The 27,641-nt window shown below is 46.5% G+C and overlaps 1 long non-coding RNA gene across 1 annotated transcript; it reads left to right on the forward strand.

Annotated features, from left to right (window-relative positions):
- Positions 1-981: 981 nt before the first annotated feature.
- Positions 982-26,219, forward strand: LOC123288976 (uncharacterized). The gene is made up of 4 exons (XR_006532635.2): positions 982-1,513; positions 7,671-7,836; positions 18,981-19,058; positions 26,013-26,219. It is a non-coding gene; the product is annotated as an uncharacterized lncRNA (long non-coding RNA).
- Positions 26,220-27,641: the final 1,422 nt, after the last annotated feature.

Genomic DNA, 27,641 nt, shown 5'->3' on the forward strand with positions numbered 1-27,641 from the left:
GGAGCTCTGACGGTGCCTCACCGGCCCGGTTCCTCAGCCCGCGTCTGAGGGCAGGAAAGGAGCCTGGTGCTTTCTCCGTCCTGACAACCTCTCCCCAGCCTCTCCCCTCTCTCTGATCCGTAGACAGACGCCTGAAAAGAATTTCTCAGAAATGGCCCACAGATGGCTCTGGGCAAATCGCTTTTTTTGTGTTAAGGCATTCTTCATCTACTTTATAATTGGGCCGCAGGTTGGCCCTGATTAAAAACAAGAAGGAAGGGGTCAGTTTCATCCCTGGTGTTTATTTTCACCGATGTCCTCATGAACGGGCAGCACAAGTTCATCTCCACCCCCAAGTGGTTTTCAAGCTGAGACTGGTAATTATCCAAAATGGCCTCCTGGTGTGAAAAGTCTGTATTCCACTTGGGGCTCCCTTATCCCATAAAACTCATTTAATGTATGAGCTTAATTACGTGGCGATCAAGGGCCTCGGAGGTGAAAGGCTAACTAGCGCATTAAATCCTGAGCTGCTCTCGGCTGCCCCATCGCTTGGCAGAATTGTGTGGGCAAATCACTCTTGAAAAGCTCCCCATCTGTGGGGTGAGTCCCGTACCAGGCACATACAGCCAGAAACTGTCCCAGGGAGGATGTGGGGCTCTGGAAGAACCGCCTTCTATAAGGACCTCCTGCAGGCTGGTCCTGGGGGCAAGGGCGACAACTGCTTTGAGGAGCCCTAGAGGGCAGAACTTGAACAGCTGGTGAACTTCATCAAGCAGCCAATTTTGGCCAGTTTACTTATTCAACAAATATTTATTGAACCTCAACTACGTGCCAAGCACTGAGTTAGGCGTTGGGGATACTGGGATGAGCAAAATGCAGATACAGTCTCTGTCCTGGAGCTTAGCATCTAGCACAGGCAACAGACATTGGACAAATGACCATCAAAGAAATGTAAAACGTCAGCTGTGAGATGGTGCCATGAGAACGGTAAAGTGAGGATTTGTCTCGGTAAGACTGTGTCAAGGAAAACTCGACCGGCTGAGTAACAGCAGAACTGAGAGCTGACAGGCGAGCTGACCTTGGCAAGCAGGGTGAGGAAAACATTCCAGGGGCAGGAGCATCTCATGCCAAGGCCCTGTGGTGTGACAAAGCGTGGCAGGTTGGGGGAATCAAAGAAGTCCCCTCCCCCAGGTCATGGGGAACAGGCACAAGGTGAGAAGACGAGGGGGCAGAGCCCAGACCTAGCAGGCGGGTAGGACCAACTAAAGACTTCTGTCTTGACCCTGAGAATAACGGAAAACCACAGAACGATGTTAAGTGGGCGGGTGACATAAGCAAACTTGGGTTATGAGAAGATCACTCGTACAGCCATAAGACCATTTCAACTTACCCTAAAGAAGAGCTTTCTAATGGAGTGCTTGCCCTTGGGAAAGTAACAACAGTGAACACGTTTCTTGGGCTTTACCGGGAGCAAAGCACTGTGCCACGTGCTTTTCATGGACTGGTACACTCGGCCTTGAGAACAACATATAAGGTACGTGAACTTCTATGATGTACTTTTTTCAGATGAGGAAATAGAGGCTCAGAGAGGATCAGAGAGTCGGTTGAGGTCACTCAGTTGGAGAAGTAGCAGAGTAAGAGGTCAAATCCAAGTTTGTTTGACCCCAGAGGCCCCGCTCGTAATGACTGCAGCGCCAGAAAGCTGTGCGGGGCCACAGCCCTGGTCCTCGACCTTGGTTGGCACATTGGAATCGCCTGGGTGGGGTGTTAAACATTCAAATCCTCCCTCCAAAGAGCCTCTGATGCAGCCCACGTGGAGTGCAGCCTGGGCAGTGGGAATGTGTGTAAACTCCCCAGTCTGCTGTGCAGCCAGGTTGGGACCCGCTGGCCTCCTGCCTTTGCAAACTCTTGGGAGGGCTTTTGGAGCAGAGAGGCAGCTCTCTGGCTGGACTCCGTGACCTCCGAGCTCCCTTCCAGCTCAGATATTCTGTGATTTTATGATTCACCAGTTCTGCTGCCAGAAGCCTTTCCCCCAAGGTGATTGGGTTTCTGGAACTGACAGATGGAGGCTGAGGGACCTTGCTAACACCACGTCGGCTCCAACGGCTGGGCAGGGAGAGCCAAGTTCTCAAGGCTTTGTCTCAGCCCTGCCAGCCACTGTCCCTCTGGCCCAGACTCAACCCACAGATAAGCTGAGAGGAGGAAGGGAAATGGTCAGCTGACCCCAGGTGGGCCCTGCCAGAGCTGGTTGCTGGCCCCACTAGAGGGACTGATCCGCTCCTTTGAGAACACCTGGAGACTTGGAAGGTGGGAGGACTCCTCCCAAGACGGAGGCCCCCCAGAGGTCTGGGGTGACCATGCCTGAGGGCTAGGTGGTGAAAAGAACCAGGGAACGTCTCTCACCTGCCCCCTTGGGGCCCATTGGCTTCTCAGGCGTTCTGCTGCCTGGGCAGGTCATGTCTGACCTCTTCCCTTCCTCTCTCCAGCCAGGCTGGTCTGCTGCTGCTTGAACTTGCCAAGTTCATTCCTCCTCTAGGTCTTGAAACTGCCAAGTTCATTGCCCCCTCTAGGCCTTGAAACTGCCAAGTTCATTCCCCGCTCTAGGCCTTGTATTTGCCAAGGTCATTCTTGCCTCTAGGCCTTGGACTTGCTGGTCCCTGGGCTTGGGATGCCCTCCCCCAGCCATTTTCTTGGCAACTCTGAGCCTGGAACCCAGGCCTGGCATCTTGGCAGGTGGAGCCCAGACAGAGCTCTGAGTTGAAGGGCCTGGAGGCAGGCTGTGCCCAAGCTCCTGCTCCCCCCAGATGCCTCCTCCCTGGCTTTGGAGGTGAGGCTTCATCTGCACCCAGGGAGACCAGCACTGTCTGATCTGCCATCACTGCTACAGTGCAAAGACTCAGGTCATAAATGCTTCCATGACCCTCTCTGAGACCAGTGACCACACAACCACAGGCAGTTGGAAAGAAATGGGGCCGCAGAGAGTGAAAAACAATACCTCACATCTGTGGACTGCTTTCTGCCTTTTCCAGGCCCTTCTGGAGCTATTTTCTCATTTGTAGCCTCAGAATCTGACAGCCTCATCGTGATCTCATGTGGCCCCCTCATAATATAAATAAGAAACTTGGGAGGCCAGAGATTCTATGGCTGGTACAAAGCCATGTAGCTTGTGAGTGACAAGTCCTAAAGTACAACTCTAGCCAATTTTGATGCACCTTTGAGTCTCAGGATAACTCTCTGCAAGATGCAGAGCAGTGCCATCAACCCATTTTACAGATGAGGAAACAGAGGAACCGAGATGAACCATCTGCCCAAGGTCACCTTGTACCTCACTGGCAAACAGAGACCAGAAATCTGCACCCCTGGCCATTCCCACTGTTACATCGCAGAGTCCTGCTTCTTAGAGGGGCCCAGGGAAGGCGGGGGTTGCAGATAATGCCAGTTAACATGAGTGGAAAAGTTGCTTTTATGACTATGAGTTCTCAACTCCTCAGAAATAGAATTTTGCAGACAAGCTCAATCCCAGCCCAGCTTTTTGCCTTGACCTCTGAGCCTTGGTTTTCTCACTTATTAAATGAGGATAGCAATAGTCCTTACTTCGTGGGATCATCGTGAGGGTTAAATGAGACAAAAAGCCCCAAAATTGCAGGATCTGAACTTGACAGGCAATAAAGAGTAGTTGCTATTTTTATTTGAATTACCATTTTTATAATTTCCGTTATGATCATAACCATCCTGGAAAACGAATGATCAAAACAGCTTCCTCCAGCAATGAGGCCTCATTTCCAGCCTCCTGGGCTCCCAGCTGGTGAAATCAACCCGGAGGAATCTCTCCCTCTTTGTCCTTCCTTTTTTCTTCCTCGAAATATATTTGTGTGCTGGAGCCAAGTTTTACTGGCTTCAGAGGGTCTATTGTTAAATTCTCAGGAATTTTGTGAACTGGTTGTTAAACACAGTCATCATTAAAAATTAAATTATAGGGCCAACCCGGTGGCATGGTAGTTAAGTTCTTCTGCTCTGCTTTAGTGGCCCAGGGTTTGTGAGTTTGGATACCAGGTGTGGACCTATACACTACTCATCAAGCCACACTGTGGCAGCTCTCACACACAAATAGAGGAAGATTGGCACAGATGTTAGCCCAGTGACAATCTTCCTCAAGCAAAATGAGGAAGATTGGCAACACATGTTAGCTCAGGGTCAATCTTCCTCACCAAAAAAAAAAAAAATTATATAAACTGTTGGGAGCCAATTCTCCATGAATGTCTCTCGTTTCAGCTGGTCTCACTGTCTTTGTTCCAGGCTATCTTTTCAAACTTGTTTGTATAGTAGTTCCCTCCAGAAAAAAAGAATAGCTTTGCTCTTTGTCCAGAATAATAAAGATAATGTCTACCCCTGAGCATTATAAAAGGTGATAACTTATCCTTATGAAAGATTCAGGTCCCTAAGCTCAGGAGTTCTCTCCTACATGCAACTCACTGCATGTGCCAGCAATGCCAACTGGTCCACTTTGCATCACCCTATGGGAACTGGGGCTCAGGGAACTGGTGCAAGATAACGCTGACACTGATTACTCCAACTGCTCTAAGCAACAAAGTCCTTTGTCTCTGACCCAGGAGTCTCGTGTCTTCTGCCGGCATCCATGAAACTGATGGGTCAATTTGTTAGCTTGTAAGTAGGGTAAACTCTTAGAACCTCCAAAGTTCCTGACATAAACTTAAAATCAAATAAATGATGTTAAGAACAAAGATAATAAATACTCAAAACTCATCACTTCCTACTAGATTTGATAATTATCTATGCTTCTGAAGTTATTTGCGTCTATCATAAATGTGGAGATGCTACATAATGGTGTGCTTCTGTACATCTCTTCCGACTCAGTGTCCATTGGCATCATATTAGTAGCTTGAAATCAGCTATGAGGGTTGTATTTATACCAGAGAAATTGCCCCTCCCTGCCAAGAGCCAGTTGTGAAACATTTACCATCACATGATTGTCTAAATCCACAAATCCCTTAGCAGTTCTCAGATCTTGATGCTCCCGAGGAGTTTGTTGAAATACAGGCTCCAAATTGGACATCCATAGGTTAAAAAAAAGAATAAATCTCAAGCTAATCTCACACCTTATATAAAAATTAATTCAAAATGGATCATAGATTTAAATGTAAAATATTACCCTATAAAACTTTTAGGAAAAAACAGAAGAGGACATCTTTAAGATCTGGCTAGGCAAAGAGTTCTTAGACTTGACACCAAATGGAAAAGTTGGATTTCCTCAACACTAAAAACTTTTATTCTATGAAAGGCCCTGTTAAGAGGATGAGAAGACAGCCTACAGAGTGAAAGAGAATATTTGCAAACCACATACTTGACAAAGGACTAGTATCTAGAATATATCTTAAAAACTCTCAAAACTCAGTAGTAAAAAAACAAGCAATCCAATTAGACCATGGGCAAAAGACACAAAGAGACATTTCACTGAAGCAGATATACAGATGGCAAATAAGCACAAAAAAAGATGATCAAGATCGTTAGCTATTAGAGAAATGCAAATTAAACCCACAACATCACTATACACCTATTAAAATGGCTAAAATAAAAAATAATGACAATACCAAATGCTGGCAAGGATGCAGAGAAACTGGATCACTCTTACGTTGCTGGTGGAGATGTAAAATGGTACAGTCCCTCTGGAAAACAATTTGGTGGTTTCTTTAAAAAAGTAAATAGGTCACTACCACACAACCCAGCAATTGCATTCATAGGCATTCATCCCAGTGAAATGACTTAATGTTCACACGAAAACCTGTACACGATTGTTTATATCAGCTTTATTCATATTAGCCTCAAACTATAAACAGCCAGATGTCCTTCACCGGGTGAATGGTTAAACACACTGTAGTACGTCTATACTATGAAATACTACTCAGCAACAAAAAGGAACAAACCATTGATACATGCAACAACCGAGGTGAAGAACTGTGAAAAAATACTCATCCTTTTGGCCCAACAGTCCAACCTTGAAGAAGGGACATGATAAATGCGGAAATACTGTTTAAATCAATAATTACTGAACACCTGTGTGTGCCAGGCTCTGTTCTGGACACTGCGGATAAAGCAGCAAACACAATAGAGAAAGATTCCTGCCTTCATGAAGCTTACACTCGAATAGAGAGTTAGGCGATAAACCAGGTAAACAGGTAAAATGGTATGTTGGATGGTCCCATGAACCATGGAGAGAAAATACAGTAGGGGAGAGAATTGGGGGCTGGTTGGGGTGGGTCACAGCTTTAGCGAGGTGTTGAGAAAAGGTGTGACTGCAAAGGTGACACTTGAGTAAGGACCTTTTAGAAGGTGAGATGAGGATATCTGAGGGGGTTGCGGGGGAGGGGGAGCATTTTAGGCAGAGGGAACAACAGTGTGAAGGCCTGAGACACAGTGTGCATGGTGTGCAGAGCCAAGAGGCCACCGTGGCCAGAGAAGACGGTCAGAGAAATGATGGTGGGGGAGATCATGTAAGGTATTATGGACCACTGACCTGACCTGGCGTTTACATGGAGATGGAGAGCCCCTGGAGCATTTTGAACAAAGGCTTTACATAAATGATGTACCTGTAAACAAGAAATCAATGCAGGCTCCAGGTCCGCCCACAGAGGTGGTAACTGGGTCGCTAAATCTGACAGTGTTCTGAAGTAGGTTCCACAGTGAATAACAAAACAAAGGGAGTAGGATAGGAAACAGCTCCAGAGAAATGCACGTCCTTGAACCTAGTTGCAACAAATTATAGGTAAGAAATAACCCCGCAGAACAGGGTAGGGATGTTTTCCCTCTCCTTTTTCTGCCATTTTCTGCCCCGCTTTAGCTCTGATGACCTGACATGGAAACCCGACTGCGAAGCGGGACATCAGCAGACTGGGGCTGCCCCTCCCCCCACCCCACTTCAACCGCAGGTCCGGATGCTCTCCTAATGCCTTACACACAACATCTCATTGCCACTAACTCAATCCTCACGGCAACCTTATGAGCTGGGTCCTAGCTGCTTCATTACATTTTACATCAACACTGAGAAAAAGAATTACCTTCCCTTTCATACTTTTTCTGTTCAAAGATAAGCACTGCGTCTTCAAATAGGTTAATTTTAAGACACATTCTCAATACTAGAAATGTTAAAAATCGAATGATACAACTGAGGAAATTCGGAGTCATCACATCCGTTTCACAGATGAGGAAATTGAGGCTCCTGCAATTAGAAGTGTAAAATCAGAGACTTGGACCCACAACCATTCGTTCCAGCCCCAGCTCCCTCGTTTTAGTAACCGGCAACCCCATTCACCTTGGTGCTTAGCTCAAAAATGTCAGGATCCTTCCCTCTGCCACAGTGTTGACACAGAGGGTTCATCTTCCTCCTAAATTAGCGGGACCTTGCGCTGGCAGATGGACCCTCCTACCAGAACTCCCATCTGTTGATTTTGTGCTCCATGCCCCAGCTCCTGAATGGTGCCGATATGTTTTAATCTTTAAAATATATGTGACTTTGACATTCTACTCATTAACATCTCTATTTGTATGAACAGAGAAATAAAATGTTTTTCTTAGCCAAATCTTTGAATAATATAGAAGCTTGAAGGAAATGAGCCGTGGCCTTGAGCACCCAGAACACACTGATAAAGCTGATGCATTTGGTTGTGTGTTTCCAGTTAGTCAACCCCAGCTTGCCTCTTGGCAGACGACAGTAACAGATGAGAAGGCGCTTTCTGTGTCAGCATTAATGTATCATTGAAAGCAAATCACTGCCAATTTGTAAGATGAGACCACCGTCTAAGAGAAAAACCACCGTATTATCAGGCTGAAATATTTGCAGGGGTAAGTAAGGCTTTATGTATTTAAATCGACGGATGTGTTGGGATGTATTTTTTGCATCTCACTCATTATGAATTCTTAGAGTTGAAAGCAATGATGACTTCTCACTCTGGTGGTGGTGAACTCAAAAATATACTTTTTATTTATTTATACCTAAGATACATATGTAACTGTTAAGTGTTATCTTTGTCTTGGATTTTATTGCTCTGTCTTCAAAGCCATCTCTTATTTATAGGGACAGAGATTTAATCACAAGAGCTGGGAGAGAGTGCAGTTCTGCAGTTAATTTTGCCAGGTCTTTTTTAGGTTTAAGAATACTTTTAGGACACTTAGGGTGAATGCTTGTGGTAATAATAGCTCTTGCTTATTGAGCTTTCACCATGTGCCAGGCCCTGTAGTAAGTGCTTTGTATGCACTACTTAACTTAATTCCTTCTTATCCACTTAGATTTCATGGTCCAACATTATAATCATTCCCTTATACAAATGGCCTTAACATCCTTGCTCTTCTCTTCCCATCATCCTTCCTTAGCTAAACCTTAATCTGGCCAAACCCAACCCTCCTCTTTCCCTAGTCACTCGTTCCAACTGAATGGCAAAGAGAACACACAACTGTGCTAATTGGTCTCACTTTAAACTCACGTCTACCAATCTCAAATAGGACAAAATGTGTCCTGGTAGTCCTACCAGCTCCCCTCCCAAACGGCCAGCATTCTCAGTGAAAAGTTGGGAACCAACATGGTTGGTTCAAGGAGCCAAGTGATGAAAGACAAGAGTAGTGGGAGATGACATCAGAGAGGTTACAAGTGTCCAGATCACAGAGGCCCTTGTAAGACATTGTAAGGTCTTGGCTTTTATGCTGAGTGAGATGAAGAACCACGGAGCGTTTTGAGCAGAGGAGTGTAAAGGTCTGACTTCGATTTTAACAGCATCACTCCAGCTACTATTTTGAGAATAGACTGTAAGGAGCAAGGACAAAATCAAGGAGACAGGAGATGATTGCAATAATCCAAGCAAGAGATGCTGGTGGCTTGGACCCAGGTGGTTACAGGAAGGAGATTAGAAGTGATCTGATTGTGCTGTCTTTGAAGGTAGAGCCAACCAGGTTTGCTGATGGTTTGGATGTGAGGTGTGATAGAAAGTGAAGGGTCAATGAAGACAGCAAGGTTTTGGCCTGAGTGACTTTAAGGCTGAAATTGCTCTTTGCTGAGAAGGGAAAGACGGTGGGAGGAGAGGGTTCCGTGAGTGGGAGCGAGAGGTAAGTAGATGGAGAGTTTGGTTTTGGACGGTTGAGCTGGAGATGTCTGTGAGCCATCTCTGTTAGTTTCCTAGGGCTGCTGTAACAAATTACCACAAACTTCGTGGCGTAAAACAGCAGAAATTGATTCTCTCACAGTTCTGGAGGCTGAAGTCAGAACTCTGAGTGTCGGCAGGGCCAGGCTGCCCTGAAGGCTCCTGGCGAGAATCTGTTCTTCGCCTTTTCTAGCTTCTGGTGGCTCTTGGCATTCTTTGACTTGTGGCCACACTGCTCCAGCCTCTCCTCCTTGGTCACAGTGCCTCTCCCCTACAGAGGTTGAGAGAACCAAGGGACTGTGGTGCTGGACTCCATGTGTCTTAGTCCATTCGGGCTGCTATAATGAAGTACTATAAATTGGGTGTCGTATAAACAACAGAAATTTATTTCTTAGTTCTGGAAGCTGGAAATTCCAAGATCAAGGTGCCGGCAGATTCAGTGTCTGGTGAGAGCCCACTTCCTGGTTCATAGAAGGCCGTCTTCCTGCTGTGTCCTCACATGGTGGAAGGGGCAAAAGCTCTCTGGGGCCTCTGTTATAATCCCGAATCCACGAGGGCTCCACCCTCATGACCTAACCACCTCCCAAAGGTCCCACCTCCTAACACCATCACATTAGGGATTAGCTTTCAACATGAGAGTTTGGGGAGGACAGAAACACTCAGTCTATAGCACCAAGTGAGGACACTGATACAAAAAGGAAGAAATGACCAACCATATCAGATGATGCAGGAACAAAAATAAGATGAAGACTGAAAGGCGACCATTGGCTTTAGGAAGATGGAGCTCAGAGGAGTGTTTGGAAAGAGCAGTTTGGGAATAGGAATGGAGGCAAAACATGGTTGGAGAAGATTCAAGAGACAATAGGAGGATGCAACTTTGCTGAACTTATTTATTAGCTCTAGTTGCTTTCTTGTGGATTCTTTGGGATTTCTTATATACAGAAAAAAATTGGGAAATGGTAGTAATGGTTGCACAACAGTGAGAATGTAACTTTTTTTTTTTTTTTTTGGTGAGGAAGATCTGTTGCCAATTTTCCCCTTCTTACTTGAGGAATATTGTCCCTGAGCTAACATCTGTGCCCATCTTCCTCTATTTTGTATGTGGGCTGCTGCCACAGCGTGGCTTGAGGAGTGATGTAGGTCCACACCAGGGATCCAAACCCACGAACTCTGGGCCAGCGATGCGGAGCGCGTGAACTTAACCAGTACGCCATGGGGCTGGCCCCACTGTGAATGTAACTAATGCCACTGAATTATACACTTAAAAATGGTTGAAAGGGAATATTTTATGTTATACATATTTTATCACAATAAAATGTTTAAAAATAAAAAGAGACACTAGGTGAATAACGGGAGGCAGTGAGCATAGACAACTGTTTTGAGAAGTTTTATTGTAAAGCAGAGAGAGGTAATGAAGAGGGGGTTTTGAAATTATTTTTTCTAAGATGGGAGAAGTTGTAGCATGTTTCTCTACTGATGGAAAGAGCCAGGGGAGAGACAGTTCGCCCATAATGACAGGAGGGATGGCAGCAGGAGAGTGAGGAAAAATGATGAGGGAGCTTGTGGAAGCTCTCTTCTGATGACTCCTGTTTTCTCAGTGAGGTCAGAAGCAAGGTCATCTGTCAAGAGTGAGGATGAGGGGCCGGCCCGGTGGCGCAGTGGTTAAGTTTGCACGTTCCGCTTCAGCAGCCCGGGCTTTGCCAGTTCGGATCCCAGGTGCGGACATGGCACCGCTTGGCAAAAGCCATGCTGTGGTAGGCAGCCCACATATAAAGTAGAGGGAGATGGGCATGGATGGTAGCTCACGGCCAGCCTTCCTCAGCAAAAGAGGAGGATTGGCAGCAGTTAGCTCAGGGCTAATTTTCCTCAAAAAAAAAAAAAAATCTAGAAAAATGATTAAAAGAAAAAAAAGGAGTGAGGATGAGGACAAGGCGTTGGAGGTTGAGAGAAAGTGTGAAATGGTCGCCTATGGGGGGTGGGGTGAATGGACAAGGGCCGTGGTCCTCTGCTCAGGTCCTCAGACCAGCACAGCAGCATCACTTGGGCATTGTTGTCAGGCCCAACATATCACGGATTCAGAAACCCAGGGAGTGGATCCAGCTCTCTGTGCTTAACAAGCCCTCCTGGCAGATCTGAGGCCTGCTCTGGTCTGAGAAGGCTGGCCTACTTAAATGTGGTGTAACTCGTGGGCATTAGAGGCTGCGTGAAGTTAGCGGACCTGAGAGGCTGGTGGAATGTTTCTGAGTGTGGATTCTGGAGCCAAGCTGCTGCCTGGGCTCCGTTCTAATTCTTCCACTTCGTTGTGCGATCTCGACCTTTCTGTGCCTCCGTTTTCTCATCGTGAAAATGAGGATGATAATAATAGTACCTCTTGGGGGTCTTGTGAGGATTAAGAGGGCTATGCAGGTAGCTGTTATCATTCACTTAAAGGGGCGCCTTCAGTATGGTGTCATATTTTTTTTTATTGTGACATCTAGTCGCACAGGGTAAAGGAGATGGAGAGTTGCATTCAACAAGGGCTGGGGTTAGCCAGATGAAGGTCGTGAAGTGAGAAAGGGCAGCAGAGTTGAGGGTGTGGGCAATGGAAGGATTTAAGGATAAGCTGTGGGATCTGTGCTGTGTAAAGAAGCAAGTATGGGCATGACAGCGGTTGGGTGGGACAGTAATAGGCAGAAGGATCAATGGATGAAAGACCCAGTGGGGTGGAATGCTTGTTGGAGCTGGAGGGACAGAGGGGTGAGCTGGAAAGACAGGTGGGTGGTCATAGCGTGTGATCCCGGAAATGGATGGTTTGCAGTTATTAGTAATAGCAAAGTCTGGGTTTGGGCTAAGGTCACGTGGAGGACAAGATTATTATTATTTTTTTTTTTGAGGAAGATCAGCCCTGAGCTAACTGCCAGCAATCCTCCTCTTTTTGCTGGGGAAGACTGGCCCTGAGCTAATATCCGTGCCCATCTTCCTCTACTGTATATGTGGGACGCCTACCACAGCATGGCTTGACAAATGGTGCCATGTCTGCACCCAGGATGCGAACTGGTGAACCCCAGGCCACCGAAGCGGAATGTGCGCACTTAACCGCTGTGCCACCGGGCTGGCACAGAGACAAGATTATTGAGAAGACCTCAAGGAACTGAGAGACCAGGGTCTTGGGTGAGTCATCTACCAAGATAATGAAGTCACCAAGAATTATGATGAGATAATGGTGGCGATAGTGACAGTGAGGCACAGGCTCATCCTCCAGTAATGAGAGGGATGTCCTGGGGGTCCATCTGAGGCTGTAACAAGAGAGTCTAGCCTGATGATGTGCCTTTCTAAAGGGCGAGGGCTTCTGGAGGCAGGAGGGAGAATGGTTGGGGGGTGACAATGAAGAGCAAGGAGGTCACCCACCTCCCCTTCAGGCCCCTTGGTACAAGGGTAGTGGGACAGAAAACAAACCCAACCCAAGACGGCTACAGTGGAAGCTTGCTCTCAGAAAGGAGCCAGGTTTTGGTTAAAGGGAGAATAGGAAAGGAATATTTAAAGAAGCTGATGATATTTACTTTCTATGCCCAGCACTCAGCTGGACACTGAGACAGTGAACAAAAGAGTGAAATATCCTCCCTCCTGGGCCTTATGTTCCACCTGGTGAGACAGAGTAAACAAGATTGAAAAAGTCAAATATATAGTCTACTAGATAGTGCTAAATATTAGGGGAAAAAATAAAGCAGTGAAGAAAGATCGAAGTGTCAGTAATTGGGAGTTAAAACTATAATAGTTAGCTAAGACAGGCTCCCTGAGAAGAAGACATTGAGTAAAGGCCTGAAGGAAATTGGAGAGCTGACCAGAGACCTGGGGGTAAGAAGAACAGCAACTGCAAAGGCCCTGAGGTGACAGCATGCCCACAATGTCTGAGGAAGAGCGAGGAGGTCAGCATGGTGGTAGTGGTGGAGGGAAGGGAGATTGTGGGGGTGAGAGGAGGTCGAAGTGGCAAACAGAGGGGTGGACAGATCATGTAGGGCCCTGTGGGCATAGGAAGGACTTGGCCTGTATACTGAATGAAATGGGGAGCCCCTGAAAGGTTTTGGGCAAAGGAGAAATGTGAATTGCATTTCGATGGATTCATGCTGACTGCTGTGAGGACAAAATAGGGGGCAAAGGCTGATGTAAGGAGACTAGTTAGGAAGCTTTTGCCATAATCCCACTGAGAACTGGTGGTGGCTTGGACCAGGGCAGTAGTGGGGGCATGGCCTTAGGAGCCCGAACGGCTGATGAATGGGTGCATCTTACTAAGGAGAGACCAGGTAGGGTGTGAGGGCAGAGGTGGAGTAAGAAGGGGCATAGTGTGTTGTGGGCAGTTCTTCTGGTTTCTTAGTGAATAAGGAAGCAAGCTGAATGTGAGGTGGGGGGCGGAGGAGACGTATTGGACCTTTGCAGGAAGACGACAACGTTTAGATAGTCACCTAGGAGAGTGAGAGAGGAAATGGGTCTTAAACTTAAGCACGCACAGCAGGCTCACCTGGAGTGCTCGAGAAAGCAGAGTGCTGGGCCCCACGCCCAGAGTTTCTGACTCAGTAAGTCTGGGATGCGGCTTGAAAATTTGCATTTCTGACACATTCCCAGGTGACACTGATGCTAATGCTGCTGGTCGGGGACCAGTTTTGAGAACCACAGGAGAAGTGCATTACAGTCAGTTTGCCCCGCAGAATGGAGCACCCATTTGTGCCTCATGATGGTGAATTCACTGAAGGCCGCCAGCACGGCTGTGTTTTTGTCTCTGTCATGCTCAGCTGCACTGGAACCGGCACAGAGCAGGCAGGTAGGTTTAACTTGGGTTGAATTTTAGCCAAGTGAATGCTACAAATCCTGGGAAAGGCAAGTAGGTTAAGGGGAGAGGCACTGGAATGACTGGGCTGATTGACCTTGGATGTGAATCTGGGCAAGGTGAGAGGAGAGGTGAGTCGTTGGTGGAGACATGTCAGGATCCAGGATGTCCAGGGTTGTTGTGGTCTGGGTCCTTAGAGGGAGTGAGCTAGAATTGAGGTTATGGATGGGGTGAGACCATAGCAAGGAGTGGCCAAGGTTGGGTGGAAGACAGGGTGCTTGTAGGACAGGAGGTCCAGGAATGAGAGGCCAGAGTCTTGGAAGGTGCATCTATCTGTTTGGATATTGAAAACACTAAGAATTGAAGCAGGAGCCACTTAGAGAGAGTGACAGTGAGCCAGGAGCTAAAATCCTCAAGCAATGAGGTGGTGACCTGGTGGCCCAGAGGCGACGGCGACAAGGAGAGGTGGCGGGAGCTGCATTCTAATGACAAGAGGTTCAAAGCCAGAAGGTTTAACAGGAACGACCATGGAGAGAGGTCTGGCAAGACAAGGGGAACAAGGAGGAGCCCACCCCACCTCCAGGCCTGGAGCAGAGAAGCAGGAGTGAGCAGAGCCATCACTTAGGGAGCCGCTGGGAAGCTGAGCTCTCAGGGAGAGCCAGGGTCCGTTCCCTCTGTAGTTCTCCACCCTAGCCTCAAATGAGAAACACCTGGGGAATTTGGAGACCACACGGGAGCCTGGACCCCACTATCTGAGGTTTGAATTTCATAAGTCTGGTGAGGAGCCTGGACTTGGGTGTGTTCTTAAGCCCCGGACGTGATTTGACTGTGCAGCTCGGGAGGGAGAGGAAGACGGTGAAGGGGACACTGACAGGAGTCCAAGGATGTGGGGGACTTTGCCAGTGATTGGCCTGGGGTCCAGAGGGAAAATGGCAGGCTTCAGGACATGGGACCAGACTAGGGGAGGATGGTGGGCGTGAGGATGAAGTCTGGGGGAGTGGGGAGACCTGGCAGACCTGGGCTGAAAGAGGGGTCAAGTGCCTGCCTGTGGTCTCAAGGCACATCGTGGTGGTGAGGCTCGGAGTGTTGAGTGTTGGGGAGAGGGAGGGATGGGGTCTCGCCTGGAGCACAGAGAGGGCAGTGGCCCCTCTTTACCTGGCAGTGGCAGAGGCTGGAAGAGGGGGAGGGGATCCGAGTGGAACACCTTGAATTTGGGGCTCCGCCCTGGCTCCTAGCTTCCTCTTCTCCGCGTCCGATCCGTCAGCAAGTCAGTAGGCTCTAGTGAGGCAGGGTCATGTGGTGGTTAGAGCTGAAACCCTGGAGCCAGATGGACTTGGGTCAAATCTCTGCTCTGGATGACCTTAGGCAAGTTACTCAATCTTCCTGTGCCTTGGTTTCCCTATCTGTAAAATGAGGCTAAGAATTTTACCCACCTCCAGGGGATTTTGTGAAGAGTGAGTGAGTTAATTTACCAAGGGTGCTAGAAGAGCGCCTGGCATGTAGTAGACCCTATTTGAGTTTGCCATTATGCTGTGTAAAACATTTCCCCAATCCTCTGCTTCTCTCTGTCCCTATTATTACGACACTCATCCAAGCCACCACCTTCACTGGCAGGGACCCTGCAGGAGGCTCCTTCATAGGAGTCCTGTTTCCGCTCCCCAGTCTTCCCAACTCTCGCACTGCAGCCAGGGTGATATTTTGAAACTGCAGATCAATCCATCTTACTCCTTTGCTTAAAATTGTCCCACGACCTCTCATCCATGGCATTTAGAATAAAGTCCCAAATCACTATTCCTGGATTACAACATCCCTCACCATTTGGCCTTCCTTTCCACGTCATTTCCTCACCACTAAATTCCAGATTCCCTGACCTTCCTCTTCTTTAACATGCCAAGCACACTCCTGCTGTGGGCCTTTGCACCAGCTGTTCCCTCCGCCTGGATTAATCTTTCCCCTAGTCCATGCGTGACTAGATTCTTCTTGTCCCTCAGGTCTCAGCTGAGGCCACCCAATGTCATGTGGGCTCTGCTCACTCACGTTGTTCATGCCTATTTTAATTCTCTGCATGGTACTCACTACCCTCTTGTATTGTCTTGGTTTTGTTTATATCTGTTCTACTTTGGATTTCCCTAAAAGCAGAGACTGAGACAAAGGTCTGGGTGCAGGTAGCTTATTTGGAAGGTGTTGCCAGAAGGTGGGGGTGAGGAGGCACCGAGAGTGAGATGAGGAGGGCACAAAGTCCATGTAAGGGTGTTGTCAGCCTCACTGCTGTAGGGGAGGGGCTGCATCCCACAGGACCTCTGGGAAGCATTCAGAATACCTGGCGGGGTTGTCCTGCCAAAGATGGGAGGCCGAAGCCTTTATCCACTGGCTCCCATCCCCACTGGTGGCGGCTGCTTCCGGGGTGTCGGTTCCCTGACTACCAGCCTGTGCTTGCCTGAGGGCCAAGGTAGTTCCAGATGCAAGGCTGCACTGGAGAAGGCTCTGGAGCCAGAGGCAAGTCAGCACTTTTCAAGACAGCCGTGGCTAAACTCAGAGGTGGGCGACAGGCTCCATGGTGTCTGCTGCCTGACCCATTGCCCCACTAGAGTGCAAGTTCTTAGCAAGCGGAGACTGTCATTTCTGTTCACAGATGTGTCCCAAGAGCCCAGCACAGGGCCTGACAGACAGCAGGGAGCAATGAATATTAATTGAAGGAAGTTAATCCTTTCATCAATCCAGTAGTAGGTACTACTGTTATCCTCATTTTTAGACGAGGAAATTAAGACTCAGTCTTGCTTACAGGGGTCACCCGGCTCACTGGTGATGCAGCTGGAATATCAACCCAGGCAATCTGACTTTAGACTCCAAGCTTCGACCTACAAGAACTTACTTCATCAGGAGCTAGGGTTACTGAGGAATATTATCAGACCTGATCCTCAAATTTAGTATTGGCAGTGTAATGCTTTTAGGTATTTTTTAGAAGATTGCCTCGCTTCTATGGCATAATGGCTTTCATGTTGTATTAGGCTGTGATTTAGAGGATTCATAAGAATGGAAAATGCAAATGGCTCAAATGCCTTGCAGGGGAAGATAAATACTTGGCAGCTGGCCAGGGTCAATCCAAGAGCAGGTGGGGAGGCTCCTGGCAGAAACTGGAGAGTGCATGCTTCATTTAAAGTGAGCCTCGGTGGTGGCCTATACTTGGTGCCTTACAGCAAGGGTCAGCAAACCTTTCCTGTAAAGGGCTGGATAGTAAACAGGCTTTGTGAGCCATACAGTCTCTGTGGCGGCTGCTCACCTCTCCCATTGCAGCATGAAGGTAGCCACTGAGAATACATAAACAAATGAGTGTGACTGTGTACCAATAAAACTTTATTTGCAAAAATGGGTGACAGGGCAAATTTGGCCCAAGGGCTATAGTTTGTTGACCTCTGCCTTATAGAAATGTAGTCCAGATCTTCTGATTTTTCGAGAGAAGATGAAAGTTGGGATTTTTTGTGAAATTTCCCAATTCTGAAAATATCATATAGGCTGCCAGTTTGCACTCACTAATTTAGTGGCTTGCCATATTGCCTCAGAGGTTGGTATATTTCTGTTCAGGAAACAAGACATAAATATCAACAACCATAATACACGTAGTATGTGAATAATACTGCAGTTCAAAAGAGAACATTTCCTCTGGACTGAGAAATAGTTACCAAAGGCTTTGGGAGGAGGTGGTGCTTAGCTGTGGTTAAAAGTTAGGTAATGTTTTTCCATGTAAAATGTACAGTGTGGGAGCATTCCCAGCAAAGGCAATGGTATGAGCAAAAATATTTGGGGAACCACAAATATTTATTCTGACAGGGAGCAGCAGGCGATAAGGCTGGGAAGGCAAAGAAGATCAAGGACTGCCGAGGGGGCGGGGTCCCGTCTGCAGTCCTTGAGCCCCGTGCTCAGAACTGCCTGTTAGGAAGGTTGATGTTAGCAATGCCCGTTAAAGATTGGAGCATAGAGGGATCAAAATGGGGAGGCCAGTTAAGAGAGCGCAAAAGACTGAATGTTTGTGTTCCCCCCCCAGATTCGTATGTTGAAGTTCTAATCCCCAGCGTGATGGTATTTGGAGGTGGGGCCTTTGGGAAGAAATCTGGTTTGAATGAGGTCATGGGGTGGAGCCCCCATGGTAGGACTGGTGCCCTTACAAGGGGACAAAGGGACTAGAGCTTTCTGTTCCTGCCCTGTGAGGATACTGCAAGAAAGCTGCTGTTTGTAAACCAGCAAAAGGGCTCTCCCCAAGAACCCACGCATGCTGGCTCCCTGATCTCAGACATCCAGGCTCCAGAACTGTGAGAGGGAAATGCGTGTTGTCTAAGTCAGCCAGTTATGGTAATTTGTTATAGCAGCCCGAGCTACCAGGGAGGCTGTTGTAATAGGCGGTAAGAGCTTCTTGAAATGAGCTCTGAGCTTGAAATCAAATTTCTAGCTTTAGAATATAAACATAGGATGCCAGAACTGAGAGGAAGCTCAGAGATCTAACGAGGACTGCACCCCATTGACAGATGGGGAGGCTGTGATCCGAGAAGAGATGTCAAACAGCAAACCAGGGTAGGGGTAGGCCTGCAGCCTGGATTCCCAGGCGCATTTGAGCACGCACGCCAAAGTGCTTTGGAAGCATAGACTCTGGGGAAGGAAAAAGAGTTTTCACTGCATGTATCCTATAGTGAAATGTGGCAGCTGCTCACCTCTGCCACTGTAGCATGAAAGTAGCCACGAAGAATACATAAACAGTGTATTTCACTACATGCAAAGTCCCAGCATAAAATTTAAAAACAGCAGCAAAAACACTTGCAACCAATTCAATAGACGGAGGCTTGTTAGTTTTAGTATATAACTAGTTCTTCCTTTTGCAAAACGCTGATATGCCAACAGAAAGATGGGTGAAGGACAGTTTGTAGAAGAAATATAAACAACAGAGAATCACATTTTTAAAACTTGCTGGAAAGCAAAGAAATGTGAAGTAAAACAATGTATTCAAGTTCATAATCAATTGGGGAGAAATTTTAATATTTTTTCCTTTTTTTTTTTTTTAATAGTGACTTAGCGAAGGTCCAGGGAAGCAGGCGCCTTATTTTTTCCAGCTTTATTGAGATAGAATTGACTTTCGATATTGGGTAAGCATAAGGTGTACAACGTGATGACTTGATACATATATATGTTGTGAAATGTTTATCACAATGAGTTAACACCTCCTTCACCTCACGTAATTGCCATTTTGTTGCTATGGTGAGAATATTAAAAGTCTACTCTGGTAGCAACTTTTCAGTACTGTTAATAGTAGTCCCCAAGTGTACATTAATCCCAAGAACTTATTCATCTTCTAACTGGAAGTTTGTACTCTTTGACCAACATCTCCCATTTCCCCCACTCCTCAGCCCATGGCAACCACCATTCTACTGTTTCTGTGAGTTTGATGTTTTAGATTCCACATGTAAATAAGATCATACAGTATTTGTCTTTCTCTGATTCATTTCCCTTAGCATAATTCCCTCAAGGTCCATCCATGTTGTCACAAATGGCAGGATTTCCTTCTTTTTTATGGCTGAATAATATTCGTGTGTGTGTGTGTGTGTGTGTGTGTTTCTGTTTGTATCTGTTTGTGTGTATCACCTTTTCTTTGCCCATTCATCCATTGATGGCCACTTTCGATGGATTTAGGTTGCTTCCATGTCTTCTTTTTTTTAAGGTTTTATTTTTTCCTTTTTCTCCCCAAAGCCCCCCAGTACATAGTTGTATATTTTAGTTGTGGGTCCTTCTAGTTGTGGCATGTGGGACCCTGCCTCAGCATGGCCTGATAAGCAATGCCATGTCCACGCCCAGGATCTGAACCTGCGAAACCCTGGGCCGCCGAAGCGGAGTGCACGAACTTAACCACTCGGCCACAGGGCTGGCCCCTGGTTGTTTCCATGTCTTGGTTCTCTATTTTGAATGAAGCTACAATGAACATGGGGGTGCAGATATCTCTTCAGTATCTTGTTTTCATTTCCTTTGGATAAATACCCAGAAATGCGATTGCTGGATCATATGGCAGTTCTATTTTTAATTTTTTGAGGAACCTCCATACTGTTTTCCATAGTGGTTGTACCAGTCTACATTCCGACCAACAGTGAACCAGGGTTCCTTTTTCTCCACATCCTCGCCAGCATTTGTTATCTCTTGTCTTTTTTATAATAACCATTCTAACAGGTATGAGGTGATATTTTACTGTGGTTTTGACTTTCATTTCCTTGATGATGAGTGATGTTGAGCACCTTCTCACGTTTTTGTTGTTAGTGCTGTCAAGTCAATTCCGAATCCTAGTGACCCTGCGTACAGCAGAGTGGAATCCGGGCCAGTCTTTGTGCACCATCCTCTCACCTTCCACTGCTCTATCAGACAATGCTCCACTGCTATCCACAGGGTTTTTATGGCCAACTTTTTCAGAAGTGGGTGGCCAGGTCCTTCTTCCTAGTCTGTCATAGTCTGGAAGCTCCACTGAAACCTGTCTACCATGAGTGATCCTGCTAGTATTTGAAATACCAGTGGCATAGCTTTTAGCATCACAGCAACATGCAGCTGCTACAGTATGATAACCGACAGATGAGTAGTGTGCTTCACTGACCAGGAAATGAACCCGGGCTGTGGCAGTGAGACTGCTGAATCATGACTACCAGGGCTGGCTCCTTTTCATGTACTTCTTGGCTATTTGTATGTCTTCTTTGGGGAAAATGTGTTCAAGTCATCTGCTCATTTTAAAATCAGATTTTTTTTTGCTATTAAGTTGTATGAGTTCCTTATATATTTTGGTTATTAACCCCTTATCAGATACATGATTTACAAGTATTTCCTCCTACAGAATAGGCTGCCTTTTCATTGTGTTGAGGGTTTCTTTTGCTTTGCAGAAGCTTTTAGTCTGATGTCGTCCCACTTGTTGATTTTAAAGCAGGCGCCTTCTAACGTTGTGCGGACAGGAATGTGTCTTGGTAGAACCACCTGGAGGTCAATTTCTCATCGATTTCAGAAGCCTTAAAACTGTTCAAACCTTTATCATGGCAATTTCACTTCTAGGAGTGTATCCTCAGGATATAATTGGAGAGGCATGAAGAAAATATGTTTTTAGGATTTTCATCTCAGTGTTCTTTATAACACACAGAGAAAAAACAGAATCAATGTAAATGTTACCAATGGCTCCTAGCGATATTTTAAAATATCCAACAATAAAAGTCTGGTTAAATAAATGATGATTTAGCTATATAATAGAATATCACGCAGCCATTTGAAAGACTTTTTTTTTTTTGATGAGGAAGACTGTCCCTGAGCTAATGTTCATGCCAATCTTCCTCTATCTTGTATGTGGGGTACCTCCACAGCATGACTTGATGAGTGACTGGTAGGTCCACACCTGGGATTCGAACCCCTGAACCCTGGGCCACCGAAACAGAGCATGCGAACTTAACTACTCCGTCATGGGGCCAGGCCCTGAAAGATATTTTTAAGGTACTCATGAAAAAATGCTCATAAGATAATTTTGGGCTTAGAAGCAGCAGGATACAAAACTATGTACATATACGATTATAACTGAACGATGATATAGTAATTTTGGCTCACCCTTATTCAGTGCCCTCTACATACCAGGCATTATATCATTTGATCTTTATATAACTTTCTAAAGGAAGTATTATTATCCTCGTTTTGCAAATGAGGAATCTGGGGTTAAATAACTTGCCTGAGATCATCAACTAGAAAGAAGCAAGGTCAAGCTTGAAGTCGGAGCTCTTAGAGCCCCGATGAACCACTGAGCTGGCGGGAGGTACAGTGGCCAGGGGAGGGGAGGGAAATACATCAAAAATGTCCTGTGTGAGGGCCTGGCCCCATGGCCGAGCGGTTAACTTCACGCGCTCCGCTGCAGGCGGCCCGGTGTATCGTTGGTTCGAATCCTGGGCGCGGACATGACACTGCTCGTCAAACCACGCTGAGGCAGCGTCCCACATGCCACAACTAGAAGGACCCACAACAAAGAATATACAACTACGTACCGGGGGGCTTTGGGGAGAAAAAGGAAAAAATAAAAAAATCTTTAAAAAAAAAAAATGTCCTGGGTGATGGAATTAAGGTCCCCATCTCAGTAAAGGGGAACTTCTGCCTTCAGGTGCTGAGGACTAAAAGCTTGAGGTCATTCTGATTCCCTCTTTCACACCCCACATCTGGTCCATCAGCAGATCCTATCAGCTCCAACTTCAAAAGACAGTCAGAATCCGGTCCCTTCCCACCTCCTCCACCGCTTGCACCTGGAGCCTCCCAGCTGGTCTCCCTTGCCCCTCACCGTCCATGTGTGCAGCCCGGGACACCATCGCATTGGTATTGCATGGTTGCCCGGTGGTGGGAGGAGGGTGGAGTCCTTCAGGATCTTGAACATATTGTAATCATGTTTTAATAGTGTTACAAAGAGAGTGACACTTATATGATCAAAACATTTTAAAACAGAAGATGGAGCAGCACCTCCCCACCCCCCAGCCTCAAGGCCCCCGGCTGAGTGGCTGCCACCCTAATCCTCAGCTCCTCAACCCTGGGTTTCTGAACCCCCTGGGCTCTCTGGAAGCCCCTCAGAGAAGGTGACCTGGTGGCGTCTCGTGGCCTGAGGAAAGCAGTGCCCAGCGGCTAGCAGGCAGGACTGCCTCTGCCTGAGAGTCCCACGGCAGGCCCCGACAGGATTGTCTGGTGGCTTTTTACTGTCCAGTCTCAGTTTCCTTCCTGTTCATTGTCTGTCAGAGGAGGGGGGTCTGGCAGGCTCAGGGGCTTTGAAGTTAATGGCTGCTTTTATTTCCTCCTCCTGGAGTCTGGGGAGTTCCTAGGGTCTCGTTCCATTGTTCCCCACAGAGTCCTAGGCAGACTGGAAGGCTCCTTACCACACACCTATCGCAGAGCTCTGAAACGAGGGCTGATGCTGTGGGTGGCCACATGGCAAAAAAAAAAAAAAAAGAAAAGAAAGAAAGAAAGAAAAAAAGAGAAGCCAGTATTTTAAAAATCAGGAGATATCTCAATTTCTTCTTGCTTTGAAAAATCTTACCATCTGGCAACAATGGGCCCACATCCAGAGCCAGAACAATCCCAGGGCTGCAGAAGGGGCTCCTCGCTTTGGATGCACCGTGAGCTGTCCTGCTCACCACAGTCCTCCCCACTCCCAGTGCTTCCCTGGCCCCTCAACTGGGGTGGCCATTGACCATCAAATTGTGCTGTTGTTTTTCTGAGAAAGAAAAGCACTTCTCTCTCCTCTTGTCTCTTTCAAAGTGGGGGGTGAGGGGTGGGGGAGTTGGGCCAGGAAGGCTGTGAGAATTTTCTTCCACCCAGCGAGCTTCTTTCTCTTATGTTGTCTTCTTGATCCTCTTATCCCCCTGGGTTGTATCCCCCCTGGTCTAATCCCATCCCCTCCTCTTTTTTTCTTTTTTTAAGATTTTATTTTTCCTTTTTCTCCCCAAAGCTCCCCGGTACATAGTTGTGTATTTTCAGTTGTGGGTCTTTCCACTTGTGGCATGTGGGACGCCGCCTCAGCATGGCTTAATGAGTGGTGCCATGTCCGTGCCCAGGATTCAAACTGGTGAAACCCTGGGCTGCCGAAGCGGAGCGTGTGAACTTAACTACTCGGCCACGGGGCCGGCCCCCCATCCCCTTCTTTGACAGAAGGAGAAACTGAGGTCCACGGAAAGAGGGCTACCTGCCAAGTCCCCACAGTGAATTTACACAGTGCTTGCTTCAGGCTGTAAAGAACAATGTCCTAGGAAGGTTCTAGAATGTTTTGTTATTATTACAAGTGGCAAGTATTAGAGAGCAGGATGTACTTCCACTCAAGTTTCTTCTTTTCACAGTCACAACAGTCTTTTAAAGAAAGAGTAGTTCCTCCATTTTACTAATATGAACAATGAGGCCCAAAGAGCATCAGTGTCCAGGGTCACACAACTTTCTGGGTCTCATTTGAAAAATGGGGATTAAAAACCACTTACCAACCTGAAGTCTGGGCCAGTGATTGCTTCAGGCCCCCATGGGCTCTGCTACCCACGTGTCCATCATTTATCAATTCAGTAAACCTATAGTGACCATCTCCTCTACCTCAGGCACTGTACTTGTCTTCAAGGAGCCTAAACTGTGTGAGGGCAAATAGTAATGGCGGGCAGAAATGCAGAAAACCTCATCCCCAAAGTGCCCCTGGAGGGGGATGGGTGAGTTCCCATGAAGAGTGGTGTGGCACACGAGGTCTGTGAAAGGAAACAGAAGTGCATGTCTAGTCTGTTTGGGCTGCTATACCAACATACCACAGGCCGGGTGGCTTATAAACAAGAGGAAATTATTTCTCACAAGTTCTAGGGGCTGGAACTCCCAAGATCAAGGCACCAGCAGGGTCACATTCTGGTGGGGGCCCTGTTCCTGCTTCATAGCCAGCACCTTCTGGCTGCGTCCTCACATGGTGGGCAGGCCAGGGATGTCTATGGGGTCTCTTTTATAAAGCACTAATCTGATTCATGAGGGCTCCACCCCATGACCTAGTCATCTCCCCTGGGCCCCACCTCCTCATACCATCACCTTTAGGGGTTAGGATTTCAACATAGGAATTTGAGAGAAACACAAACATTCAGACCATAGCAATGGGTTTCCTCTGGGGTAGAGTTCAGAGGGGACAGAGGTGGGAGCTGGGCTGGCTACATGATTTTCAGGGCCCAGTACAAAATGAAAACACAGCACTCCTTGTTCAAGAAGCTGGGAAAAGTGTTGTTAAAGTGCTAAAATATAAAGTTCTGTCCTTTCTTCTGCCATCTCTTGACTTGCCATGGGTTTTTTTTTTTTTAATTTGCGATTTAATGTTCTCAGTAAAGAAAAATTAAAAATATTAGCATGAGTTTTATCATTCGTCTTTATATTGTGCAGTAACACTTTTCAATGCAAAAATAAGAGCATTTAACTCACATATAGGATCCCTGAGATTACGCAATTTGTATTTTTTGGCTTGTATGTGCTCATGTATTTAGTTCATACAATAACACTGCATATGCTATACAAAACTAACTCAACTGGTTTTATTTCACTTCTTTTTGTTTTTGTTTGGGGGTGTTTCATTTTTTAAATAAATATTGTGTATTTAAGCTATAAAACATGATGTTTTGCTATATGTATATACATAGTGAAATGATTACTATAGTCAAGCTAACTAACAGCCATCTCCTCACATAGTTACTTTTTTCTGGGGGAGGGGGGTGACGAGAGCACCTGAGATCTACTCTCTTAGCAAATTTCCAGCTTACCATACAGAGTCATTGACTACAGTCCCCAGGCTGTACGTTAGGTCTCCAGAACTCATTCATCCTGCATAATGGCAACTTTATCCCCTTTGACCAACATCTCTTCATTTCCCCACCTCCCTGCCCCTGGTAACCACTGTTTTACTCTGCCACTATGAATTCGACTCCTCTGGATTCCACATGTACATGAGACCATGCAGTCTTTGTCCTTCTGTTACTGGCTTATTTCACTTATCATAGTGCCCTCGATTTATCTCAAATGGCATAATCCCCTTTTTTAGGCTGAATAATATTCTCCTGCGTGTGTGTGTGTGTGTGTGTCTGTGTCTGTGTCTGTGTGTATCCATTCATCCATCGATGGACACTTAGGTTGTTTCCACATCTTGGCTACTGTGAATAATGCTGCAATGAACTTCTTGAGGTATGCACATCTTTTTAATGCTCTCTACCATTGGCTTACTGATGAGTAAGGAAGGGCAGAGAGGAAAAGGAATGATGGGTTGTCCTATCTTTTCCTTTCCTTCTTGTCATAATATGTGGCTGCCTAATACAAAGAAGCAATACCAGTAAGAAAGGATATGATGGGGTTCCTCGGTGTGTATTTCTCAGAACACTATTGCCTTCTATTATGGGTTGAATTATGTCCCCCTAGAAAGATATGTTGAAATCCTAACACCAGCATGTCAGAATGTGCCCTTATTTGGAAATAGGGTCGTTCCAGATGTAATTAGTTAAGATGAGATCATACTCATCTTAATGAGTGGGCCCTTAATCCTGTATCACTGACTGGTATCCTTTTAGGAAAACTGAAGATGGAGGCAGAGACTGCAGTCAGGCAGCTGCAAGGTGAGGAACACCACGGACTGACGGCACCAGCAGAAACGAGGAAGAGGCAAGAAAGGATTCTACCCAGAGCCTCAGAGAGAGCATGGCCCTGCTGACACCTCGATTTCAGACTTGTAGGCTCCAGAACTGGAGATAATAAAGCTCTGTTTTTCTAAGCCACCCAGTGTGTGGTACTGTGTTACAGCAGCCCTGGGAAACTATACACCTTTCTGTGTTCAAAGCAAGTTCTAGTTCAAGCTGAAAGCAGGGCCTCTAGGAGCTGTCAGTTCCTCCTGCCCTCCTCTCCCCACATTGTAGACATAATTCACTTACCTTCTACTTCCTTTGAATCTTGCTGAACTCCCACGCCTTATAGATTCACTGGAATTCGGTGCTCATGGGGCATGGAGAACACTATACGCAAATGGGGCAGCAAGGGACAGCAGACACCTACTGCACAACTCTCTGTTCAGGTGCGTGCTCTGCCGTCCCCCCCGACTTCATTTACAAAATACGGGTTCAAAGATAAAATTCTTTCTTCTTCTTTTTTTTTTTCTTAAATAGATCGAGTTAAGAGTCTTTGTGAACACAGGTCCTGGCCTTTGTCAGTTAACTGAATCCCTAGTTGAACCCTGTACTATAAGGGATGTGGCAGAAACAGGCTCTGTTTCAGGCCCTTTGATTTGTTTTAGGACTTTTGTTTTTTGTTTTTTGTGGTTTTTTTGCTGAGGAAGATTATCCCTGAGCTAATATCTGTGCCAATATTCCTCTATTTTGTAAGTGGGATGTCACCACAGCATGGCTGATAAGTGGTGTAGGTCTGTGCCCGCGAACCAAACCCATGAACCCCAGTCACCGAAGAGGAATGCTCCAAACTTAACCACTGGGCCACAGGGATGGCGCCCAAAGATAAAATTCTTAAGAATTTCAAGTTGGTGATGGTAGAGCATTAAAACAAGCAGGAGGCCCTTCTGAGCACAGGCTGTGCAAGTGCATAGATCACACTCCCATGAATTGGCCCCAATGAGAGGGAGATTTATTTTTTATTTATTTTATACTTTATTATCTCACACCATTTTTTTTTAATTGAAAAGAGTAATCTGGGCCAGCTTTATAAATGTCCTAGGTTTTGAGTTCTGTTTGCAAAATGCCGGGGTTTTATTCTTCCTGCCTGGTTCTCAGACCTAATCTGTAGAGTTACATCTCAAGAATGTCTAGTCAAGGATCATAAAAGACTTGGCCAATGTTCTCTCGACTGCATAGAGCACATCGCGAGAAACAGTTTAGAGCGATTGGCTTGGTTTTTGGTTAAAGACCAAAGTGGTAAACAAGGCTTATGTCTCAAAGTTTATGGCCCAGATGTCTTCCTTCTGTCCCTATAAACAGAGCCAGCCTTCATGCTTTTGGTCCTTAATGGAGCACTGCGGACCATTAAGACCCTAAGGAAACACTACTCGAAGTATACACCTCAACTTCCTCTGAAAACCTGAGTGCTCGAAGAATTTCTATCACTGACCTCCTGCCACCCAGGACATTCACTGCAGTGCAGTCGGGGGGCAAAAGGCTGCAGATAACCTAAAATCCAGCAAAGAAGGCTGGCTACAT

This window comes from Equus asinus, chromosome 9 (genome assembly GCF_041296235.1).
Source record: "Equus asinus isolate D_3611 breed Donkey chromosome 9, EquAss-T2T_v2, whole genome shotgun sequence".
Lineage (NCBI taxonomy): Eukaryota > Metazoa > Chordata > Mammalia > Perissodactyla > Equidae > Equus > Equus asinus.